The sequence below is a fragment of the Sebastes umbrosus genome, chromosome 3, assembly GCF_015220745.1.
Source record: "Sebastes umbrosus isolate fSebUmb1 chromosome 3, fSebUmb1.pri, whole genome shotgun sequence".
In the NCBI taxonomy this organism is placed as follows: Eukaryota; Metazoa; Chordata; class Actinopteri; order Perciformes; family Sebastidae; genus Sebastes; species Sebastes umbrosus.
The window spans coordinates 14504287-14529892 of record NC_051271.1 but is presented as its reverse complement, the minus strand read 5'-3'; the positions used below and the strand labels follow the sequence as shown (position 1 = coordinate 14529892).

The 25606-nt window shown below is 38.8% G+C and overlaps 1 long non-coding RNA gene across 1 annotated transcript in view; it reads right to left on the bottom strand.

Moving 5' to 3' along the window:
* LOC119485756 overlaps nt 1–25606 on the bottom strand; it is a 199019-nt gene that overhangs the window by 83563 nt on the left and 89850 nt on the right. The window lies entirely within an intron of this gene.

The window sequence follows — 25606 nt, the reverse complement described above, 5'->3', positions numbered from 1 at the left end:
AACTCATAAAACTAGCAATTATTTAGAGTTGATGTGGTAATCGGGCTTGAGCGTGGCACGTCTGCTCTATAGCGCCCCCTAATTACTTTTAGCATTTTGAATGCATTTTTGACGCACTTGGTATACTCGAAAACTCATGAAACTTGGCGCACACATCAAAACCTGTGAACATTGCGAGAATATATAGCGATAGGGTTCATGCGTGTTTAGAAGCTCCAAAGCGCCCCCTAATATGTGGAAGGCCTTATAACAGGAGACACTTCAGAGACCGGGTCCAAAGCACACTGGGGGCACACAGATTTAAGGCAACCAACTTTATTCGAAAATTAACGTTTCGACGTCAAGTCGGAAATTTTACAAGATTACATTTGAACACCTCATGATAATGTTAGAATTTTACTTTGCCCAATACTAATTTTTACTGAATAAGGCTTGAAGGCATCATAATACAAGTCATTGTAACCTTTGTTAAGGTAAGCTCTTAGCTCCGTTATAAGCAGGAGTGCACTAGGGAGAGACCCCGTGCTGTTGGCAGATGAGCCGGTCACTGCGATTACTCTGCGCAACATGCATGGGAATGGATTACAAGATAATAAGTGTCTGATTCTGTTAGTTGTTCCAAATGTTTTTATGGTTGTTCCTCCGCAGCCATTTTTTGAACTTGCAGTTGTGACAACTTGTGAGTGTTATGTCTTCTTCACTCACGCTGAAGAACTTCCACACCAACGACGTGTGTGACTGTGCTGCTATGTGGCAACGTAAAACTCATGCGGCAGTAGCACACATGTAAATGTGACCGGCAAAAATATGAGACTATAAAATGGGCGGTTTCGATAGGCAGACAATCAATCGGTGCATCTCTAATCCAAGGGAAGATTTTGTTTGGACGGTAACTCTCAGCTCTTTGCCTGAGCAACAGACGTCTTAAGAGATACAGATTTACTTGCGCTGCCCACACCAAGGTAGAACAACCACACACAACAGTAAGACGGCAAAATAAGTTGAGCTCAGTCCCCCAGTGCTCCTTAACACTGTCAGGGATTTATCAGATGTCATGCTGCCTTTTCACCATGTCCCAGCGGCTCATGTGGCACGCCGAAATTCCTTCTCCTAACCATTAATCTCACTGTAAAGATGATGAAAATGCTCTACCCCTTCTCTCTCTCTTTCTCTCCATGTCTCTTTCTCTGTCTGTCTTCCTGTCTCATATATTCCTCCATGACCAGTGCCCTCCCTCCCCTTGTGCACTTTACAGTGCTTTACACTTTAGACACTGGAGATAAGGTCTAACTATCTGACGCCATTTTTATTTTTTTATCTTCCCTCGAGGGCTCTTTGTCAGCTTCTTATCAGAATGTCAGGCCTCTGCTTGAGTAAGTAAACAAACAAGCAGCAGCAGAAATGATGTATCAGAGAACTGCCACCGGTTGGGGATGAGCTGTCAGTCGCTCTGTTGAGCTAATGATCACTGTTGGGCGCTGTGGGAATTAAAGGTCTCTAATTCAGGGCACATTTTTTCTTCTGTTCGTGCTTTGTTCTTACTCATGCATGTGCTGTTGGATTCTTGATGTCTAGATTGTTGATTCTGTGTCTGTAGATGGGTCAGAGTCCCAGTAGCTTTGTGGTTTGTGAGCATAGTTATAGCCTGTCCTGCAACTGACAGAGGACAAAGTAAATCCCCTGATTCTTTGATCATGATTGTAAACGAGGGCTACAACAGATGATTTCCCAGAGCCCAAGATGCTGCTTCCAAACGCTGCTTTCAGTGCATAAACCTAACCAGAAAATTGTTAATCACGCTTTTGTTGCTGGGAGTGTATATTGTAAGGATAACAAATGAAATATGTTGTCAATCAGAGTTTTGCAGGTTCGTTAAGTATGAAAAAAAAAGAAAAGAAAGTCGATTAAAAATCTACCTTAAAGGGAGGTTAGTCAAGTATTTAATTCTCTTATCAACATGGGAGTGGACAAATATGCTGCTTTATGCAAATGTAGGTTTATATATATATTGGAAATCAATTAACAACATAAAACAATGACAAATATTGTCCAGAAACCCTCATAGGTACTGCTTTTGTCATAATATGCTCAAATCATAACATGGCAAATTAAAGTCCAACAGGCAACAACAGCTGTCTGAACAGCTTGCCCCAAACTGCATGTGATTATCATAAAGTGGGCATGTCTGTAAAGGGGAGACTTGTGGGTACCCATAGAACCCATTTTCATTCATATATCTTGAGGTCAGAGGTCAAGGGACCCCTTTGAAAATGTCCGTGACAGTTTTTCCTCGCTAAAACTTAGCGTAAGGTTGGAGCGTTATTTAGCCTCCTTCTCAACAAACTAGTATGACATGGTTAGTACAAATGGATTCCTTAGGTTTTTCTAGTTTCATATGATGCCAGGATCTTCACTCTAAAACTGTGCCCGCTACAACCTAAAAATCCCAAGTTGCATTAACGCGTTAAAGAAAATAGTGGTGTTAAAACTAATTTGCTTTAACGCGTTATCGCATTAACTTTGGCAGACCTAGTTACTTTGTGTTTGCAATGTGTCTGTTCAGTATTTGGTGTCTTATGTGCTGGTTTATAGTTTTAACCGTGAGTGAGGTGGCTGCTACATTTCTTGACACCAGCTGTATTTTGTCTCAGTGACTGAGCTCTTCTCGCCTGTGTTGAATGACGCAGGGTTGACACTGCAGACAGCTGCCACTAGTCCCTCATACTGCACTGCTTGCTGCAATATTGTCAATCAGAGCGCGTTCTACTAGACAAGCTCTGCGATGACACCAGTTTAATACAGCCTCGAGCTGCTTTTTCTGTATTATATTCTTTAAAAATCAAAGCTTTCATATCGGCACAAATCAGACAACATATACACGGATACCGATATATCCGTATATACCATTAATTTACTATATTTGCCAGTTGTCCATCGTGTGTTGAAGTGTTGAACTTGTCCAAGATTACAACTGAATGTTGTATTTAATTGCAACATCCTGGTAGTAAACTCAGAAATTTCCAACGGCCTTGTTTGTCTCATTTAACAGATGTTGGCCATTAATAACAATTATCCAATTGGCTCCAGTAGATTTTTGCCATTTCCCTCCTTTTTGGCTCTGGGCTGTAATACCTTGTTCAAAGTCCCCCCACAACCTTTAATAACCAGAATGAAGCCAGTCAACCAATTAGCCTCAGAATGCTGCTGAGTTAATGGTGGAAAACTGCAAGGAGGAGTTACATTGAGGCCTCTTCAAGGATTTGTACAAATCATTCACCTGTTAAACCTGTGACACAGTCGCTGAATCATGGGCTCCGCGCTGTCACTGATCCAATCAGAAATGTGTGCTCGTAGACCATTCTTTCTGCTGTCGCAGCACAAACAAAGAATGGAGAATGATTTTGCTAAGCAAGACTGACGTGACCTTACTTCCCAAATCTAAACTTTTAATACCGTCTCCATAATTCTACGCTGTTCCAGATAGACGCAAGAGGAAAATGTCCCTGATATATAAATAGAGGAGACTTTGGATATTTGTGCTTCGACACCTGTAGTTCTTCTTCTTTTTTTTTGGAGAGAGAGAGGTGAGGCAAAGATATTGCATGAGGTGAAAGAGACAGGCTTCTGCTTGCGTTCTAAAAACAACGTACTGTGACTCGGAGCTCATGGAGGCAATTAAGGTACTTTAAAACCCTTAGCGCCAGATTACCGCAATTTGGGTAAATAATCATATGGTCTTCCCTGGGAGTCATAACTCAGTCAAATCTTAACACACAGACATGATAGACATATTCTTAGATTCAATGTGACTTGCACATATCATTGGATAACTTGCTTGAGAAACAGTACCAGTATCACAGTAATCCACTTCTAGTTTTCTGTACATCCATGAGTATATTGAAAACAGGAACTGGTAATAGCTCATCTGGCATCATTTTAATGGTGACAGCTGCCAAAATGACAACAAATATAGGATAAAACAACAGGGTTTAAAGCTGCAATGGGTAGAATTGGAGCAAATACGATTTTAAAAAAGTTATTTTTATAAAACGGTCACTATATCCTGACAGTAGTGCATGAGCCAGGTATTCTGAAAAAAATCATGTGTGTCTGTGTCGTCCGGTGCTCCTTATGGCATCTGCAAGATTTCACAGACCGGAGGAAAACAACCAATCAGAGCCGAGCTGGAGCCTTGCCGTCTCTGAGCAGCTGTCAATCACTCGCAAACTCCGATCAAACGGTCAAACTAGGCAGCGCTGATCAAATATGAATCAATAATCTGTTACTGTAATGCCTATTTCTCACCTAAAATGATTTCAGAAACATCTTGTAGTGTACTGTTTAGCTGTATAATGAGAAAGTTTGTGACCCGGCAGCCATGTTGAGATCTGTTGAGGAAATACCAAGCACCGCCCACCAGCTGGAGCACAGCCAATAGGAATGCTCAATAGGAACGCTCTCTCTCTAAAATGAGCTGTGATTGGTCAAAGTCTCCCGTCACGGCTAGATTTGTTAAGCCTGAAAACAGAGCCATGAGGAGGTGCAGAAGTCTAGTTTTCTCTCAGAACACTTGAATTAAAATATGCTGAAAGGTTATTATGGAATTTTTGCCCAATGATGCCAAAAACATACTGCCTACTGCAGGTTTAAGTCGTAGGATTGGGCTATATGTTAAAACATTCCAACTGGCCACCATCAGCCCAACAACCGGCAATAGTTTTGACAGAGAGATGCAGGTTTGGCCAGGACTTGAATATAACAGACACTCATTAATATGTAAAAGTCCCATTCTATATAAAGGCAACCCACAGAACAAGCGTTTTTTTTAAGCATTTTTGACGTCCGTCATTCGATCTCACGGAACAGATACGTTTCTATTTTATTCGATGTAAGAAGCCATACAGGCTCTGAGAAACACGAGATGCGTGTCACCACAGGACTCCGTGCTTCTTTTTTTCTCTCTGCCATGCTTAAAGGTTGAGTCAGAGATTCTGGAGAGAGATTGTTGATATTTGAACTCAACACCCGAATAAATACCCCCCCTCCAGATTTACCGTCCCTCTCGCTCCCACTGCCTGTCTCTTTATACATCCATGGCCTTTCCTCTGTCCTCTGAAAATGCACGAACGCCCCCTCTGTTGCTGATTGGCTCGAATACCGTTGTGTGGCTCAGTCCGCGCCACTTTCTTTGTTTCCCATTTAAAGAGCCAGGGCTGTGTATAAACACCGGACACACAGAACGGACAGCTAGCAGACTGAAGAGATGTTCGCTGAATTTGAAAAAAGTGTACAGGATTAGAATCGCTGACTCCACCTTTAAAGAAGGGTCATCTCCACAGACAGCTTTTGAAATTACACAAATCTCCCACTATTTATATGTTGTGAAATTATTAACGGTATATATAATGATTGAACAAGGCCAGCGTGTTGGTACGAGCTTTCTGTTTTCACAATAGTAGATTCCCCCTGTTCACTACAATGGGCAGGGAAATAACACCAATGAATCAATAAATAAAAACATCCTGTTTTCTTCCTTCCTGTCTAGTCATTTTTACTTTCTGTCAGTCAGCCTGGTGAAGACAGTTTGTCCTCCTGCTGCTGACAGGACATCTGGTATGAGAACAGTGATGGCCTAACGGAGGTCAAAGTCGGACTTGATGCTTCAGTAACGTTTAAGCATCGCTCATGTCTGGCTTTTGATGGAGATTCCCAGTAAAACAACATATGTCACTATCACATAATTCTGCGGTTTGGCCTGCTTTGCTTTCACACCACACATGAACCGCTCCAGATTTTGAGCTTGACTGATTTTCACGCCAGACTAAACAAACCGAACCAGTGTGAAAGCACCCTCGTACTAGACTAGACTTCAGACTGGTCTTAACACCAGTCTTGGGAGTTTATACAGAGAACCAATGAAGCATTTCTTGTGCTGAACAAAATGCACAGTAGTCAATCAGAAGTGTGTCATAGCACAGTGAGGTGATAGAGTTGCTCATCAGTTGATTACCTCTGTGGAATATTACACTCTGCATCCCATAACCGGCTCCGATGAGATTCCTGTCAACAAAGCAACCTCTCTCTCTCTCTCTCTCTGTATTTCACAGTTTTTAGAGAGGCAGGCTTTATTTGCAGACCTCCAAACACTCATCCTATCACACAAATGTCAAACAAACATGCCAGATCTACTTAGGCCACTTCAGTATCTTGTATCTTTAGCTGGCTGTACTTTCCAGCCTATAATCACAGGCCGTCTAGGAGTCCTCGGTTATGCTTTTTGGGCAGCGATCCTTCACCCATTGTAATATCTGTCAAAGAGAAAGAGAGAGGAGGGAGCTGAGGGGTATAAATAGGGGATAGCTCACCCATGCATATGTATGAAACTTTTGTACCCGCCTCACATGGTCATTTATTTCTAACTTGGTGAACATTTTAAATTTGCTGGAATATTATTCAAATCACAGAGCTCTGTGAAACGAACACATTTGAATGAATAGCATGAAAAGTGGACTGGGGGGGGGGTCAGAAGTGTCTGGTATATCTCTCTCATCCCGAGTGTTTTTCAGTGCAATTTACAAGGGGTGATCTTTTTTTGATTGTGTGCAGCAGAGGAGTAAAAAGCCATGTACATATACAGGTTTGATCTCAGTGTTTGATAGCAAGTTTAAGACAGTAATTCATCCAAGTTCTTATTTTAAATTACAATAAGATACAATTACTAGGGCTGTGCGATTATGGCAAAAATGATAATCACAATCATTTTGATCAATACTGAGATTAGGATTATTTATCACAATTATTCATAGATTTTAGGGACAAAATATTTGTATTGCATTTTCACATTTATATAAACAGAGCACCGCTTTCACTTCCATGTTGTGCTACATTACAGCCCTCAAAAATTCTAATTAGTATCCTTATGTTATCCTAATGTCATCTATAGTGGTTATTTGCATAAAAGCACACAATTCAACTGATTAGGAAATAAATGATTGTATTTTTATCTAAATATTTGCTTTGATTAAAAAAATCTTGGCATTAGTAGTTCTAATTATATATTATAAGCTGCTTATAGGTAGAGTTAGGAAGTTAAACAGGTCATATTTCTCTCTCTAATATCTATTTTTAAATGACTGTGAAAACATTTCCTTTAAACAACTGGACTTATTTAAATTTTCCGCCAAAAATTACATTTTGCAAGATTAGGTTTTGAACAAATCATGATAGCGTTTTAATTTACCGTCGCCCAATACTCATTTTTACTGAGCAGAGATTGAACACATCATAATGTAAATGGAACCTCCATTCACGTTTGCTGTTTAGCTCTGTGCTGTCGGCAGATGAGCCAGTCAATGAGTACTCGGAGCAGATATCTTCCACAGAGATAAACAAAACATTAATTATGGACCAGCCAAAGTTTTAAAAATAATGAATTAACAATCATAATATTATTTTTCAGGAAATGCCAAACTTTTATTCGCCACCTTTCTAAAAGCTCTGTGCTGGACTCCAGACTAACTTTTGACATTGGTTCCACTGGTGCTCTTCTTTGAGTGAAGCATGCATTTTAAACGTCAATATCGCAGATGAAAATGTTCATTTCATTGTCGGAAGCCAAAATCGTGATCGCGAAAAATATTCGATTAATAATTGTACAGCCTTAACAACTACAAAAAATAACATGCATTGTTATCCCTACATTATGTCAAGCATTGCCAAGTTTTTTTCCTTCCTTGTATCTTCAACTACTACTACTAATAATAATAATAATAATTCTCGCGGTGCTATGATAGCTGTGTGAAGGGAGTATGAAGAGAAAAATCCACCAAATATAAAACTAGGTTCAAGAGATTAAACTTCATCACACAAATCAGTTGTCTTTTTTTTTTTTAAAAACATAAATGATCCTCATGGATGATCTCTGTTTGTCATTTATCTCTTTTAATGACTCAATTACCTTCAATTTGATTAATGGCTGACCAAGTGTTGCACTAACGACTATAATAAAAATAATTTGAACCACATAGTAAATTATATATTCAGGTCATTTTCAGCCTTGATTTAAAGCTATATACTCTATACGTGCAGTTTTTCATTATCATTTATTAGAAATTATGTCTCTGGCCAACTGATGAATTTAACCCTTAGAGACCCACCGACCCATTTTTGTCTTTTTTAAGGCCCTTACACACCAAGCTGACAGTCGGCCGTTGGATGGTTTGGGGCTGTCGGTGAGCGTCCGTCGGCCTAGTTTTTTAGGTGTGTCCCGCACTGTCGGCTCTAGTCTGCCTGTGTTGGAGTTTTTTCGGCCAATTCAGCATGTTGAATCGGCCCAGAAATCACTCTGATTGGCGGTTCAGCTTAAACGAATCAGTGCACGAGAAGAAAAATGGACGTGAGGAAAGAAAGCCAACGACTAAAGTCCAAAGGAAAAACACAGAAGGCTCTTCTCATTTTTCATCTCATCTGATCATTCCAATACACGGATATTTTCACAACGACATGGCCATCTGGAATGAAGCTAAGTGATGTGTGGGGTGGTGTGAAAATGGTTGGCAGAAGGTACTTTGTTTCATGGACGTATGATAACAACGGCTTGTATATCCGCAGTCCATCCGGTTTCTCTTTTTGAATGACGAATACAGACTACCGCGACCTACTGGCGTGGAGAGTTATTTCATCTTCCAGGCACAAAACGTACATGCTAAATTGCTGTCGGCTGTATTTTTTGCGGTGAGTTTGAGTGCAAAACAAAGGCGACGTGAGGTGACGCAACAGTCGGCCTTCATCGCCTCTAGTTCTCTGATGTTGGGTTTGTGTGTCTGGAGCTTTAGTGGGGCACAGGGGATCTTTAGGGGGAGATAGCAGGCCAACAGTATATGCCTCATACTGTAGAAGTGGTGTACATCATCTGAAAGCTGGGAAAAGCTCAGCACTGTCTCAAGTTTTTCTAGTCATAAATCTGTAATAAACATTGTGTTTTGGTTATGCGCCTATTCAAATTTTGAAAGTTTCTCAGTCTCACAGGGAGCTCATTATTCACTCTCCTTTTGAGTTTGGTTTCAAAAACTCCTGAAAAAAATATCTGACTCTTCAGCTGCCAAATGCTCGACTATGTCCACTAGCAGTTGCTAACTCTATCTGTCGTTTGGTGCTCGGCAGGTAGTGTACAGTGTGTTTATCACAGCTTTTTTGCTGAAAGCTGCTGTGGCTGGAAACAAGGTCGATGTCAAGATATATTGCAGACTGGAAAACCAAAACGAGCTTTAAGACGCTAAAAAGTTCTATAGATCTGAGGGGAACTGCAAAGTTTGGTGATCATTCTTTGTGAATTGTTCACCTCAAGCTACACCTTTCACATTACAGATAGCCATTTGATCCATTATTTAATAGTGCTTGAAGAAGTCAAGGGCAACTGGACTCTCATCCAAAAGTTCAGCATAGTGCTCTGAATGAGATTGTGTTTGACAAGGAATGTTGAGAACTGTGTAGACTAAACAAACACATTAGGTTGTTCCAAAAGTGCTGAAACGCCTGTTGATTGGTCAACACAGTCCCATTATGTGCGAGACATAGTGAGGATTGTTGTATCCACTGTTCTCACTGCCAGTGTCCTCATTACTAGTGTGCTAGCTGTTATAGTTTGTATAAAGAATTGAAACCTGCTGACCAGGCTCATGCCCCCTGCTAGACCAATGAAGTGCAACACATCTTTTACTCGGACTCTAGATCAGGGCTGCAACTAACGATTCTTTTTATTGTCGATTAATCTGTTGATTATTTTCTTGATTAAATGATTAGTTGTTCGGTTTATAAATGTTAGAAAATGGTGAAAAAATGTTGGTCAGTGTTTTCCAAAGCCCAAGATGACGTCCTCAAGTGTCTTGTTTTGTCCACAACTCAAAGATATTCGGTTTACTGTCATAGTGGAGAAAAGAAACCTGAAAATATTCACATTTAAGAAGCTGGAATCAGAGAATTTTTACTTTCTTTTTCTTAAAAAATGACTCAAATCGATTATTAAAATAGTTGGCGATTAATCTAATAGTTGACTACTAAACGATTAGTCATTGCAGCTCTACTCTAGATATTCTTTAGCGCACAGCAGATACTGTTAAGCAAACGTTGGCATTACTGATGCATACATTAGCATTTCCAGCTCCCTCATTTAAATTTGATTATTCTTTTCACAGAGAAAGCAACACATGTTTCTCCTTCTTCTGATAATTACAGCCTATAGAAAAATGTCAAATGCTTGGCAAATCATGCTGTTGGCGCCTGTTCTCAGTTTTCAAATGAATACTTCATCTATGACAAGAGGCATGCCAAAGGCAAGAACTGAGGAGGGGCTTGAAACGGTTTAATGCAGCTGTTATCATTACTATGAATTAGTTTGTCAAAACTTGTCAAAAAGAAGTGACAGCAGACACCTGGTCTTGTTTGTTCCCCATTCGACTATTGTGACCATGTGTTGTTTTTTTTTGGGATGAGTTACTATATTAAAGCGTATCATTTCATTTCATTCATATTCTCTATCCACTGAATCCTTTTCATTATTGCAGATTACTACCGACTTTTCAGCATACTTCAGTCAAAAAGCGAGAGTCCTTTATAGTTTTGTTTTTTGAACCCCCCCCCGCCACCATTTGTTGCTTCTCATCTGTTGTGATTTATAAATCTGTATCATAGTTTGTGTAGGTTTATACAGTTATTGCAGTATGTGGACAGGAACTGAGCATCTAATATGTTTATATACCATTTTAGATTGAAAGATATCAAAATAGGGCGGTCGATTGATTAAAATATTTAATCGCATGATTGTCCATGATTAATCGCGATTTATTGCAAACTAATCACACATTTTTTTACCTGTTCAAAATGTACCTTAAAGGGAGATTTGTCAAGTATTAATACTCGTATCAACGTGGGAGTGGGCAAATATGCTGCCTTATTCAAATGTATGTTTATATATATTATTGGAAATCAATTAAAATCACAAAACAATGACATTAATTGTCCAGAAACCCTCACAGGTACTGCATTTAGCATAACAAATATGCTCAAATCACAACATGGCAAACACAAGCACAACAGGTAACAACAGCTGTCAGTGTGTCAGTGTGCTGACTTGACTATGACTTGCCCCAAACTGCATGTGATTATCATAAAGTGGGCATGTCTGTAAAGAGGAGACTCGTGGGTACCCCTAGAACCCTTTTCATTCACATCTTGAGGTCAGAGGTCAAGAGACCCCTTTGAAAATGGCCATGACAGTTTTTCTTTGCCAAAATTTAGCACACGTTTGGAGCGTTATTTTAGCTTCTTCACAACAAGCTAGTATGACATGGTTGGTACCAATGTATTCCTTAGGTTTTTTAAGTTTCATATCTTCACTCTAGATTTAAAACTGAGCTCAGCACAACCACGTAAGATTGATTGCATTAATGCGTTAAAGAAATTAGTGGCGTTAAAACAAATTTGTTTTAACACATTAACATTGCGTTAACTTTGACAGCCCTAAATCAAACATGTTTTACTCCCACTTTGCTGTCAGTAAGATAATTAAGCTACAACAAATATAGTAAGACCCACAGCTACAGGCATGTGCACATCAGATGTGGTGCAGTTGTTTGACGGACATAATGATATAGCCAGAAAATGGTTCTCATCATCAGAACTAAGTGCTGCATACTATGTGATTCAGAGCCATTTGACTAAAGCATTACAATGCACCCCAAGACTTTCTGATTCACTAATAAAATATTCTTCAGAATGGAGCACAGAAGAAATGGACAGCAATTTTAGGCAACACTCCTATAATTTTGGGTAAAAGGTTGTAATTATGTGCCATGACAACAAATTTACTACTTGGAACCTGAATGCACCTGTAACTTAATACAAAAACAAAACAGTTTGCATTAATTTCTTTTGGAAATGTATTTTATTATCTTAAAATCTTTGCCAAACAGACTCTTATGATGACATTTAAGGCTATAATTAGCTGCCTTCGTAATGGCATCAGCTGTTAAATAACATGGGATTACCCAGGAAGAAATAGTCGTGGTTGGCAGTGGTCTATCGTGTTTGTGAAAATATTGTGACATTTAAGCATTTTGGTAGCGGCTTAAGTGAGCCTGCGCCAAAGTTAACACTCACTTTCACTTACACTGCACTGCTACGTTGACAGCTATAACGTTACTGCTAACTTCATATTCACCGATCCGTCACACGTGCTCTGTCTCGACCGCACACTAGACTCGGAAACGTCACCCACACAGCGGGTACTTACGGTATCGACACCTCAGTGGGCTGAACGGAGATGATGTGTAATCGCCATGCTTTGGAGCTCAGCTGCCTGTTCCGCCAGTAGAGACTGACCCTTACAATACATTAGATCATTATAGCATCATAGAAAGCATAGCGTCTGTATTTATGATGGTATTGAAAATTATAGCGTCTGGATTTCGTAGTGTCGTAATACCGCCCAAGCCTATTGAGCACTCCTTGGTGTTTGTGATCTTACAGCTGCTTTTCGTAAAATCAGTGTCATATTGTTGTCTTTAAAATGTATGAAGGAATTGTTGCCTTCAACATTTCTTCATGCAGTGATGCTTAGCGCTGAAACTTACGATTATTTTCATTATCGATTAATCCGCCAAGTATTTTCTATATTAATCGATTCATTTTTTTTCTATAGAATGTCAGAAAATAGTGGTATAATTTCCCACAACCCAAGATGTCCAAAGATATTCAGTTTATTATCATGTATGATAGTAGAAAATTGATTGATTGTTAAAGAGTTAGCAACACTGTTTTTTTGGTTGGACAATTTTTAAAATGTAGCGTACTCTTGATAGTTTCTCAACATTACCAACCATAGCTTTAAGAATAATTGATTATTCGATTATCAGAATAGTTGCTCGTCGATTTTCTGTCAATCAATGAATTGGTGCAGCTCTAGGTGCATCTGTCTTCAAGTAATTTTTTAAAGGTTAAAAGTTTTCATTGTTTAACAGCAGGGTCGATAGATTACTCTTTTCATCACAGAATCTTAATTCCTTTTCTTTTGCTTGAAATAATAGTGATGAAAAGTATTCTTGTGTAGACATGTCATTCTGCTCTTTATCCAGTAAGATGAGTCCTACTGTTATTGACACAGCTAAGTTCAAAGTTGCAATACCAAAATATGATTTAACCCTCATCCTACCAACCCATTTAACATACAATGACTACCAACTGGGGTCCCAAGAATGTGCTGTAAGAAACAACCATCATAGCAAAATGTTAACCTATTTCTTCTCAAAACATTATTAGTTACGTAATTAATAGCATCTGTAGAAAAAAAAAACAGATTAGTATTATTTTAGGAAAGTCATTTTTTAATATTGTGTAAAACGAAAATGGAGAGCAAGAGGAAATCTGTGTCTCCTTCACAATGACTGACAGAGTGCCCCTATCCCCCTGATAGTGAGTCATACTTTAAATTATGACCCATGGCAAACATTTTATCTATCTATTCTATTTAAATTTTCTTAACTGCATAGGCTGCAATTGGGTGCTTTTGACTTGGACCCCAATACATTTGTCATTTAAAAAAAGCACAAATTAAAACAGAAACAGAAAATAATGAAATGAAGTCATCAGGAACAAATTTATTGACGGAAGTCATGAAAAATTGGAACGATAGAATAAAGCCCCTGTGAGATATGAGAAAAATACCTCTGGGTTCTGTGGGGTGAGGGTTGTCAGTTGGTTGAAACCATATTTGGTGTTTTGAAATGGAAAATAATAATTCACTCACTATGTAAGATGTATTTCAAATCATAAACCTTGAATCACTCTTCAAACGCTATTCAGATCATCAAATTTGTATTTTTCTTTTCATTTGTAGTGGAGAGACTGAAAAATCTATTTTCTTTTGAGCACCTGAAAATAGAATTTCTGAATAGCCCATTTGAAAGTGTGTGTTACTTTTCCATTCAGTATTGTCTGTTCAGTATAAGTATGTCATGATGTAAGGACATTTTTGTACTAAAATGCACTTTAAGAAAATAACATTAACGATGAAAATAATAAGCATTAATAATGTTCGTTAAAACACTTAGTTTACATATGAAGCTGTTACAAAGGTATACGGATATTTAAGGTGTCTATAATTTTTGCATAATTGATAAAACACATCAAGATAAATAGGATACCTCCTCTCCATTATAATTTTTTTTTAATTTTTTTACATGAGCAAAAGCATATGCTAATTCTTACTGTCTATTATACACCAACTGGAATAATTAGTTGCCTTATAATTGTAAAGATTTCACCGCTAAATGCTATTGTATCTCATTACATTGCGATAACAGAAGACAATTAGGTTATATACAAATTTTTCTACTAGCTCTGCCTGTTTCCCCTCGCCTTATTAACATGGATCATAACTGCACAGCTGCTTTTTTGATGACTCGTTTACATACAAGTGCTCTTTAGAGACGTGTTTACATTATTTTATTAGCCCAGTGAAATATCTTTCTCTCTTAATATGACAGTGATTTAATTTCTAAAAAGTAATACTAAGAACTGGATACAATATCTAAACAACAAACTATTCTGAGTAATGTCAGCTCAACTCAAAAATTGAATCTCTCTGACATACGAATGCGGTTTGTCAAGGATAAGTTTATTTTTTTCTTTTTGGAATCAATGCCTCAGCGAAGTTCATACTCAACAATATATTTGTAACACTTAAGAGCTCCTACTGTCAGGTTTCCTTACCTCAAAAGACTGAGGCTGAAGACTGATACATTTAAACAGCTTGCCATCACAGCTCCTCCACGGACAAATGTAATCCGCCCTTTTTCTTTTTAAATATCACAGTTAGCCCATATCATTCTTGTCCCAGTATGACTTTCCACTATTGCATCAAAAGAGGTTTTCACCAGAAAAGAATATGAAGAGACTGTCACTGTGAATCCCTCCCTCTCCTACTCTAATTTACGGATAGGATCACACTGGCTAGTATGCTTTCAACATCTTATGGATGTATCACATGAGGGTAATTCAAAATAATTTTTTTTACAGAAAAGTTACTAGATACACAACTCCCCCAGCACGCTGTCTTGCTCTTCATGTGAGCCTGTGGCAGTCGTGCATGAGGCTTCAATGCAAGCATGGTGTTTTCTGTAAATGGTTTTCATACATATATATTTTTCCACTATGAAAGCTTGCAAGCAGTTGGGGAGAGTACGTTGTACAATAACTCAAACTGAGCATTTGTCTGCACAATTGCTGCCGTGTTAAGACAGCATGCTGATATACAGTGTGAGTCTACATATACATAGTTAGTCAGTAGTAGTCAGTTGAACCTATAGCGTTATCTGTTTGCCAAATGCTCTGCATTTTGGTGTTATGGAAGAAGTAAGTAGATTTTATTTTACGTAGATTTTTTTTTTATCACAGAAGTGGACTGGACAACTGCTGCTTGTTGCCAACTAAAGGCCTTTACACACCAGGGGCATCAGGAAGTAACAATACAAAAATACGAAATACTCGCTTGTGAATATTATATGTCTAGAGCTTTTATTGTGAAAGGTAAGAATGGAAGGGGCGGACCCATATTTTTTTTTTATAAATGTAGGCGCAATTCAGCCGGTTCCGCACAACGTGATTGGTCGATGTCTCGTTCATTCCGAAAAAAAAGTGACACTTTTTAGCCTAAAAATTAAAATGAGTTCAATATTAAGTCAGATTTTTGTCCCCAGATTTGCTTCATCAATAATTCATTGTCTTTATTTTAATTACCTAATACCTGTACAAACAAAATCCAGTCAGCGTTATAGTACAATTCACAATGTAGCATTAAAACTAAATATAAACGGAACATGGAAATATACATGTAATGTATAAAAGCAGCAACAGCATCCCATGAAGGTTACCCTCAACTAGCGAACTAGAGATTCCTTCGGCTCACATGGCCAATTAGATGAACTTTAATGTTCAAAAAACGCTTTATTTTTCTCATACCGGCTGTGCTGCAGCACCTCTTTTCATCCTCTGTCTGAAACAAAGAAAAAAGCCTAGTCTGCGAAGTGCAGCCGGCAGCGAAACTGCCATGCAATGTCTATGAAAAGCTGCAGCGGCTTCTCCCCAGCTCAGCATGCTGTGGCCATTTGATTTTGCAGCGAAGTGTGGCCAAACAGAAGTTGAGAAAATGTTTAATTTTAGCGGCGAAGTGCGGCCGGAGAGGACCCGCAGCCAATCAGTAAACAGATCCTGTGACTTCTGTTACATGTTGAGCTATGTTACAAAATAATTTCTTCCTGCTTGAAACACATGAATACACTTCCCGGCTGTAGAAAACATTTAATTCTTGCGGCGAGCCGCACTTCGCCGCCGCCTGGTGGAAATTTGGCTTTATGCAAATGTCTTACTTGGTGACATCACCACGTTACGGAAGAAAATGTGGGACTTCAAGCAAGGCATTTCAGAAATAGTGTTTCTGTGGAGAAGAGTAACTCCCTTTGGCGTAGACTTTGCAGACATTTTACATGCACAAAAACTATATACAGTAACACACTAAAGGAAAGGGAAAAGCACAAAAGGCATGATGGGTCCCCTTTAATGCTATTTGTGTGTGGCTGCAGTGTGTCTGTATGTGCGCGTCCATAACTCTTCTGCTCATCATCAATATGATTGCATAGCCCTTCCTCGTCACACTGAGAGCCCCTCTTATTATGCCACAAAGAGTGAAACTCATCACCCACTGGGTGGAGCTGTCACACTCTCTCCATTTCTCTCTCTCTCTGACTTCAGTCTCTCTTACCAAACCATCCTCTCCTATCAGTACATGTCTTTCTCACCTCATCCTTCTTTTGTTTTCCTGTCTCCTAGTTAAGATTGCACATACCAATGAGGCTTTTTGCTCTCTCTCTCTCTCTCTCTTCTCTCTCTCTCTCTCTCTCTCTCTCTCTCTCTCTCTCTCTCTCTCTCTCTCTCTGTCCCTGGGCATTGTTTTTCTTTTTCTCAGTCATGACCTGACCCCTTTCCTTCCACCTCATCCACAGTTACCTTCACAACAGTACATATTAATATAGTTATAATTCTGTTTACATTTATCGTAAGCGTATTATAATTGATTTCAGTGTTAACATGGTTAAACCTTAAAACAATATTGGTAACTGAATTATCCATGTAAAGCTCCTTTAAGTAGAACACCTATCACAATATGTTTTAAATGTATTTGTGCAAGATATAAATTACAAACATCAAACCTAGGCTAGTAGCGGTAGTCAGTTTTACCGGTGTTACACGTTGGTCGGGCACACACCGATTACATAACGTACCCACCGTCGTTTTGCTTTTGTTTTTACAGAAATAAAACCCATTTAGTTCATTTTTGGCATATCAACGGCATGTTATCAATAGATAGTCGGACGACGGACGCTACAAACTGAAAGTGAATGCATCTGCTTCATACAGAGTCTCAGCTCAGAGTAGCAGGTGTCATATTTCACACACACTGGAAGAGAGAGAGTTGACAGACAAGACGATGGCAGAGGATTTGGTGTCGAAGCGAAAAGCAAACGCGTTGATTGGGCAATATTTCAGATTTAAACCCAATGCTATAAGGGAACTATAACCTTAATGAGGCAATCGCCGAGAGCAGGACGGAGGGCTCACAGCCGGTGTGCGCGGCGCCAAGTAGACACGTGTGGCACAGCCACCCAACGGTAAAGATCAAAGTAAACGCGCTACATATATTGAGCGCCGTCTTTTCTTGTAAAATGTCCGGTGTAATCGGTAACACCGGTGTTGTCACAAGTTTATTAACCGGTTGGAAAATGTCCAACCGGTTAATAAAAAAAAACCTGGAGTCCACAAGGCTTTGCAGGGATCAAGTTATAAACAATGACCTTAATATCGTTAACAAATCCAAGTGCTGTTTCTCAAATGTCTACAGTTTACTTTTAAAGAGGATGCAGACTGTTTTAGATTTAGGTTACTAATGACTTTACCATCATAACTTTATTTCATATATGGACAAATTCTAATTTATTTTATGTTTATTTCACACACAAAACATTATTGAAGTGCAGTTAGGCTAAGTAATGCATTTGACCAGCATCGCTGACTACTCGAGATATAGTCCTATGAAACCTGAGGCAGGATGTGCCGTTGTGTTTTCGTTACCTTAGAATGAGCCGTTTATATCTACAAAGGGAGCGGGTCCTCTCCACAGAGTCCACAATGTTGCACCACCATGTGTCTACAGTAGCTCAGAACAGAAAAAACAAACTCTGTTAAGTTTTCTTGCCTGGGCCGGAGTCGATAACGTTACTCGCTCCCATCCCCGCCGCTCTCTCTCTCTTGCTTCACCACTCACTTCCCACGTACACACACACTCTACACACTGACTCTGCTTCAATTAGCTCTAGGGAGGGCCATTCGCTTCTTCGCGTTGGCCACCGTAGCTCTTCAACATGCTTGGCACACAGGAGAGGCTTCAGTTGGTTGCAATCTCCTCACCCACACACTGGACCTTTAACATAAGTCACACAACAGATAAAGTTTAAGGAAACGGACAGGTCTTCTTGTGTTGATTAAACCTGAAATCGTATCAGTATAGATGAGAAGAGAACATGTCAGTAGCTGCTGCAGCAGCTGTTATATTTATAATTTTGTTTTTTTATTATTATTGTTATATTGGTACTGTAGCGGGGATTATTCACATAAAGGCAAAAACACCTGAGAAGCGACATGACATACATGTACTGCCCTTATTTTGTCTCTTATTTTCAGTAAGGTTGAGTGACATTGACGATATAAACACTGATCACAATAGAAACATTCCCTCCATGAGAAAATAACAAACTTCCATATACTGTCGATGAGTTACGTTGCTCAACAACATAGTAACAGCCAATCGTCAGAAATAAAGGTATTTCTAACTAATCACTAGTCTGCTTCCCAAAATGGTCACAGCAGAGTTAGTTGAGTTGGCTCACCACACCGTATGCTATTGGTTTGGAAGCCCCTGACACTACCGATACCTTTATTGCTTTACTGCTGTGTATTCTATTGCAGAAACTGTGGTGTAACACTAGCAAGTTATTAAAAGGGGTGAGCCACCTGCTGCTTCTGTCTTTATTTGAAATATCATGTGCACTCAACGAATCTTGATATTTAAACTAGAGAGAAACTGTAAGAAGGATTTACACGACAGAAGTGTTTGCATGAATTAAAATGATTGTGAAGGATTTAAACCACCACTTTCAAACAATGAAATTCTTTTGGAGCCTTTTCGTTTTGATTGAGGTGTTTACATCAGGCTCTTATCATTCTGATGGGGCTCTTCTTCTGATTGTTTTTGGGAGAAACGGCTCCATGTAAATGCTGCTGTTGACTGCATAGACATGCACAGAGACCGAGCACAATTACACTAGAGAGTTATTTTACACGCTGCCTTCTCTCTTGCTGCCCTTTCCTGTGTAGGTGGTGGAGGAATAGAGGTCATAGGGCCAAGACTCTGTAGATTATGTAGGGTAAAGACGATTGTGTGTAGCACCACCAGGCCATGAAGAAAGTCTCCTTCATCCTCATCAATAATGACCTCTGCCTCTTTCACGGTTATGTTTGGTATGCTGCTAAACGAGAGAACACAGTAAAGATTTGGAGAGCTTTGAAGAATTGACGTAATCCTGACTGACACATGGATTTATTAATGTGCAACCATCAACTCTCACCTCTCATGCTGCTCCCGTACGTGTAATGCATCAAGTGTAATTAAATCTCGTGGAAAAGTTCAAATAGGACATGAGATTAAACTCACTAATTACCAACACATATAAACACATAACTTTTATAACCAATTTATTCAAACTGATTTTCTGAAATTTCCGAAATCTTTCATAATATATGGACATAGTAGTTTGTGAAGTAATTGTCCAATCAATGGCAGATATGACTATGTGACGCATAAACTTAATAACGCTTTACTGCAGCAACTTTGAACTCTATGGAAGTGTTCTTGGGATGTCCAACCATTGGTGGATAAATCACATACAAGACTTGAAATGCAAAATATCTGAGAGAAACTACAAGTGTATTAACTCTAGCAAGGTTACGTAGCAGAAATAAATCTGATGTCTAAGTAGAGGACATCAGCAGAGCTGTGGCTCCATAGGATTTATGTATGTAGGATAATTTATTGGCTTCAATAACTCACTGATACGTAAAGGGGTATGTAGAAGGAAGGTAAGTCAATCCAAGTTCCCAATCATCTCTTTTACAGAAGGGGCTGTTTTAACTGGACACATTTGTTTTGGGATTTATTGTTACCAACTGCAACGATTTATCAATTAGTTGTCAACTATTAAATTAATCGCCAACTAATTTAATAATCGATTAATCGCTTTCAGTAATTTTTTTAAGAAAAAAAAGTTAAAATTCTCTGATTCCAGCTTCTTAAATGTGAATATTTTCTGGTTTCTTTACTCCTCTATGACAAACTGAATATCTTTGAGTTGTGGACAAAACAAGACATTTGAGGACGTCATCTTGGGCTTTGGGAAACACTGATCGACATTTTTCTGACATTTTATAGACCAAACAGCTAATCGATTAATCATGAAAATAATCAACAGATTAATCGACAATGAAAATAATCGTTAGTTTCAGCCCAACCACTAATCATACTGGTTTGTTCATTTCATCTGGCCAACATCCTCATACTTGGGCTGCGACTAACGACTTTTTTCCATTATTATAGATAATCCAGTGATTTCCCCCCAGTTGTGAAAAATGCTTAAGCCCAGTGTAATATCACCAAATAGCTTGTTTTTCCCGACTACCACTCCAAAACCTAAATATATTCAGTTAACTATCACATAAGGCAAAGAAAATCATCAAATTAAATAATTTAGTAGCTGGACCTAAATGGGAATATTTATCAGTTAATCAATTATCAAAATAGTCAATCGAGTAATTGAATAATGGTCTAATCACTTCAGCTCAACTTCATGAATGTGGATTGTGTGACTAGAAACCAACAGTATTTGGCATTTGTTTACAATAAATGGCAGATTTCAAGTTACTGCATCACAATTTTCCACTACTTTAAGGTCAAAGTTCACTTCTCATTTTCTCCCATGGTGCTGCTGTCTTGCTTAATGCATCTGGCATCGCTGCTATACTGCACGTAAGCCGTTCACCTCTCCTGGTGCTTTCAACCTGGACCTTACTGGAATGAAATGGATGATGTGAAATTTGCAGACTGGCTTTGTGAGACTACTTTGCACATAAGTGAGGATTTTTATGGAAATATATGAATCATAGCAGTATGTAATGACTAACACGAGGCCACCTTTTAAACATCATGTAACTGAGCAGAGGCAGCCTGGTTGTTAATCAAAATCATGACATGACTGGGAAGGTTTCGTGTTTGATCTTCATGACAGTAAATTTCACATCTGTCCATCAGTGTCTGGGTCCATTAGGAAGAAGCACAGAAGCATTTCCTGCTCCGTGGGTTACATGAAAGGCTGATGCGTTGCTCTTGCCCTTTGATGAAATGCATGTTATATACATATTTAAATGATTACCAATTACCGTGTAAATCTTCCTTGTACGTATGTGTTCTTTCTAAATACCTTTGTGCATGTGAAAAGAAACACAAATATATTGTGTTAGACCAAAAAGGAATGATGCCAAGGTCTTGTTAGGTATCGATCAGCTGAGTGAGAGGGCACATGGCTGTCTTAAATGATGCCAAGATAAATCACACCATCGCTCAATGTCTTTGGGTTCACTGACATGTGACGCCTCTGCCCTTTACTTGTCTATTACTTAGTACTTATCTAAGAGTGGGGGTGAAGTTCATTCCTTCCATGGCACATACCTTTGCTTCATTCCATTCCCTCATTAGGGCTTCGTACTATCTACAGTGAACTCAGTGTTTTCTCTGTTTCCTTAAAGCCATCTTACTCAACAGATTAAATGGGCTTAATGCTGTTACATGCATCTGTAATGTTCTCGCTTCTTTTATCTAAAGGAAAGCAATATGACAACTCATTCACTGTTTTTTTTTCTTTATAGAGAGGCAAAGTCCCGCCACTTCCAGTGGACCACCATGGGACCTACCAACGGTATTCAACGGCAAAAGACAAATATATTTTTGATCCCATTTGAATAGCGCCATGAATCACACATATGATGTTCGTCAATTTAAAAGATAATTTTGCAAAAGAAGAAAGTTGCACTTTGTTGTAAAACTGTTGAAGTATCAGACTGTGAAAATACGGAATTAGAAAGACGACACACCCAAAAGTCGCTTAAGTGACGTTTCTCACTGAAGCTAAGATACCTGGGATGTACTCTGGCTCGTTCTTTCTCTTTCCAGATGATAAAAAGACCAGGAGTTGCTGGATAGAAGACATCAGGTAAGATAATGTAACATTTATGCGTCGTAGCTAAGTTAGCTAGCTAGCTAGTGCTGGTGACGTATATTGTGCGAGACGACAGATGTAGTTCACTGAGCGGTTTCACACAAAACTAAAGGATACTACGATAAAACTGCGACTTTCTTGACTTGCAAAATTATCTTTTAAATTAACAAACATCATATGTGTAATTCGTGGTGCAATTCTAACGGGGTCTATTGCCGTTGACTACCGTACATATTTTTTTAGAAATTAGGTCCCATGGGGTCCACCAGAAGGGGGGGGGTGAATTTGCCTATTGTTTAATTTTGAGGTGAGTCTACAGATACTGTAATTGTAATTTGCTTGAAATCAAACCATGTTTAAACTATGGCTGAAGCACCCCATTTTTTTAAACATTTTATTCTTTTTTTACCCTCCTTTTCTTAGCAGGCACTCGTTAAAGGGAATTTACACATCCAGGTCTGATTATAGTTCTTGGGGAGTACTATTGTATTTGTGAAAAAAAGTTGTGGGAATCGAAGTTTGAAAATGAAAACATATCTGGAGATGTGGAGTTGGAAAGACGTGAGCTTACCAGATCTCTGTAGCCCGCTCTTCATCTCTGATTGAGGCTAGTGATTCAAGGCTATATTGGCTTCTAGCATAATATGGCAGTCGAGTTGCATTGTTGGTAATGTAGGCGACATTTTGACAAAGAAGAAAAATGCATGGAATAAATTGTTTTATTCTTTTCTAATCCATCATGAGTCAGACAATGTTATATGGGTTCAATGCTAAATGAGTGGAGTACTCTTTTAAAATGGGATGCATCCCAAGTCTCTTAAATTGCAGCCACGTTTCCCTCATTTGCATTTTTTCCTTGCAAGGAAACCATGCTAGGAGAGAAGACACGAGGAAATATGTTTTTAAAGAAATGAGACATCCTTTCCTCTGACGTGTGCGTGTCTGATGACACAGTTGGATCAGCTGTCGGACGGCTTTAACAGCTGTAGAGACTTTTGATGGAATTTGTGTCTGCACTGTGCTAATACTAATAAAGGCACACCGTTATCACTGCTAGAGCAGCAGTGTTTTCTCTCTGTTACCTGTTTAACAAACACCTGCACATGAATAACAGCCTGCATTCTGTATTTATACTGTGTCCTGCTTAGAGGCTCAGGAACCATTTCTACTGGCAGAATGCCTTTATATTGTTTATTCGTTATTTGCGTCTGTATTTATTGATATTCTGATTATAAATTCATTATTTAATAACCCTGAATATGATTATGGTGTCTTTTGAACACTGGAAATTATTATTAGGCTGACTGTTTCAGGGAAATTGAAATGATGTAGCTCATATCAAACCCAACGCTCAGGAATTATCAGCCTCACATTTAACTGAATTATGACTCTCATAGTCTCTCTCTTTAATTGTTTCCATAATAAAAGTTTATGGGGGAAATAACAGATTGTGGAAGGAAGTAAAATGTTGCACTGTAAAGTCCACGGAAAATAGTATAGCATTTACTTCATAGGCAACCATTGACACATTCAGGAGACTTTCACTACTGATTGAAGTACTTCTTTAAAAGAAAGTAGATAGACATCTTGAAACTTGGCTAGTTACGCAGAAAAGTGTAAAACAAAGTAGCCTAGGGCTCAACAATAAGAATTGCCTGCTTGCCTGGGGCAAGTGAAATTGAAAAAGTAAAAAAACAAAATCACTTGCCCGATCAGACAAGTGGAAAAAAAAAATTAAACACATTGCCACTCCCATCATCAGCTCTGGAAAAAAAACAAAGGAGCGAGCCATCTCGCTTCTTTCTCATCTCTGTTGAGTGTTGAGTTATTCATTTACTTAAATACAAATTAAACATGACAATTAACTTTGGTCTTTGTTGTTATTTGATAACCTTTAATAAATAAAACTATTTGTATAGGGGCAAGTAAAAATTGACTTTGGGCAAGTAGATTCTTGACCCACTGGCTCGACCGGGCATGTGAAAAAAAAAATGAACGTTAAACCGAAGAACGTATATTGCTAAGAAGTCAAAGCCAATTGTCCGTTCCATTGCAATATCAGCGCCTAGCAGCAGACCTATGCCTCCGCCATTTTGGACTGAAAGCGACTACCAGTAAAATATCTGCCTAAAAAGTGCCGTACAAAAGTAAAACAAAGTTATTTCTATTCTATTGTTTAACTACATTAAATTCTGTTTATGTCATGTTAGTAGCACTACTAGCTACTGGCTGATAGCCGGTTGTTTGAGAACAGACGTTAATACATCCACAGCGGTACAGGCTTACAGCATACAGCCCAATGTTGTATTATAAGATAATAAAAGTGATGAATTAGGAAAATAAATCTGGATTCAGCTATTAGGACATTTTACAACTTTTAGGACATAATGATTTAAATGAGGGCTATTTAAGTGTCCATATTTGGAAGCTGATTTACCTAAAAGAGATGATCTTCTGATTTACAGACGTCTCTTTATACATTCATGGCTATGGACTCATTGGTGTTTACAATCCAAAATAGCGGCAGCACTACCGCTTCGCCATCTAGCGACTGTTGTCAAAAAAGCAGTGGAGTTTCGCCTCTTTGCTTCTATACTATTTGGCTGAACCCTGTAATAGTCTCCCCATGTACTGTGGTTGGACAGAAAAGTGCTTGCTGATCCATGTGTCTTACAGCACCTGTTATGACCCCAGCTAGTATGAGTGCATACCTGCAGGGCAGCCGTGGCATTTCATTTAGAACTGTGAATGAAATCCTGTCAGTTCAGTCAACAGACTGTGCTGCAATACATGTACAGACAGAATACGCCAACTGTAAATAACACGTGGGGCAGCTTGCACACCTGGGAGGAAGGCTCAGCTACAGGTGCAAAGGACAAGAACAAAACTGCCCAAAAACGTCTGCGTACACAGGCCAATCAGGAAACACACATATACAGACCAAGGTACACTTAACCAACCCCTATTGGTTTTGTTATCAAAAACTCCAATGAACTTGATAGAGAAATGTCATTCATATGGTTTTAGGTGGGCTTATTCTGACTGCAATTTATTCTCAGACAGTGCATCATTAATGAGCTGTGAGATGTGCTATTGCAGAAGAAAATCATGTAGGGTTACACATGTCAGCTGAAGACCAAGAATATAAATTTACAGTGGACACATGATCACTT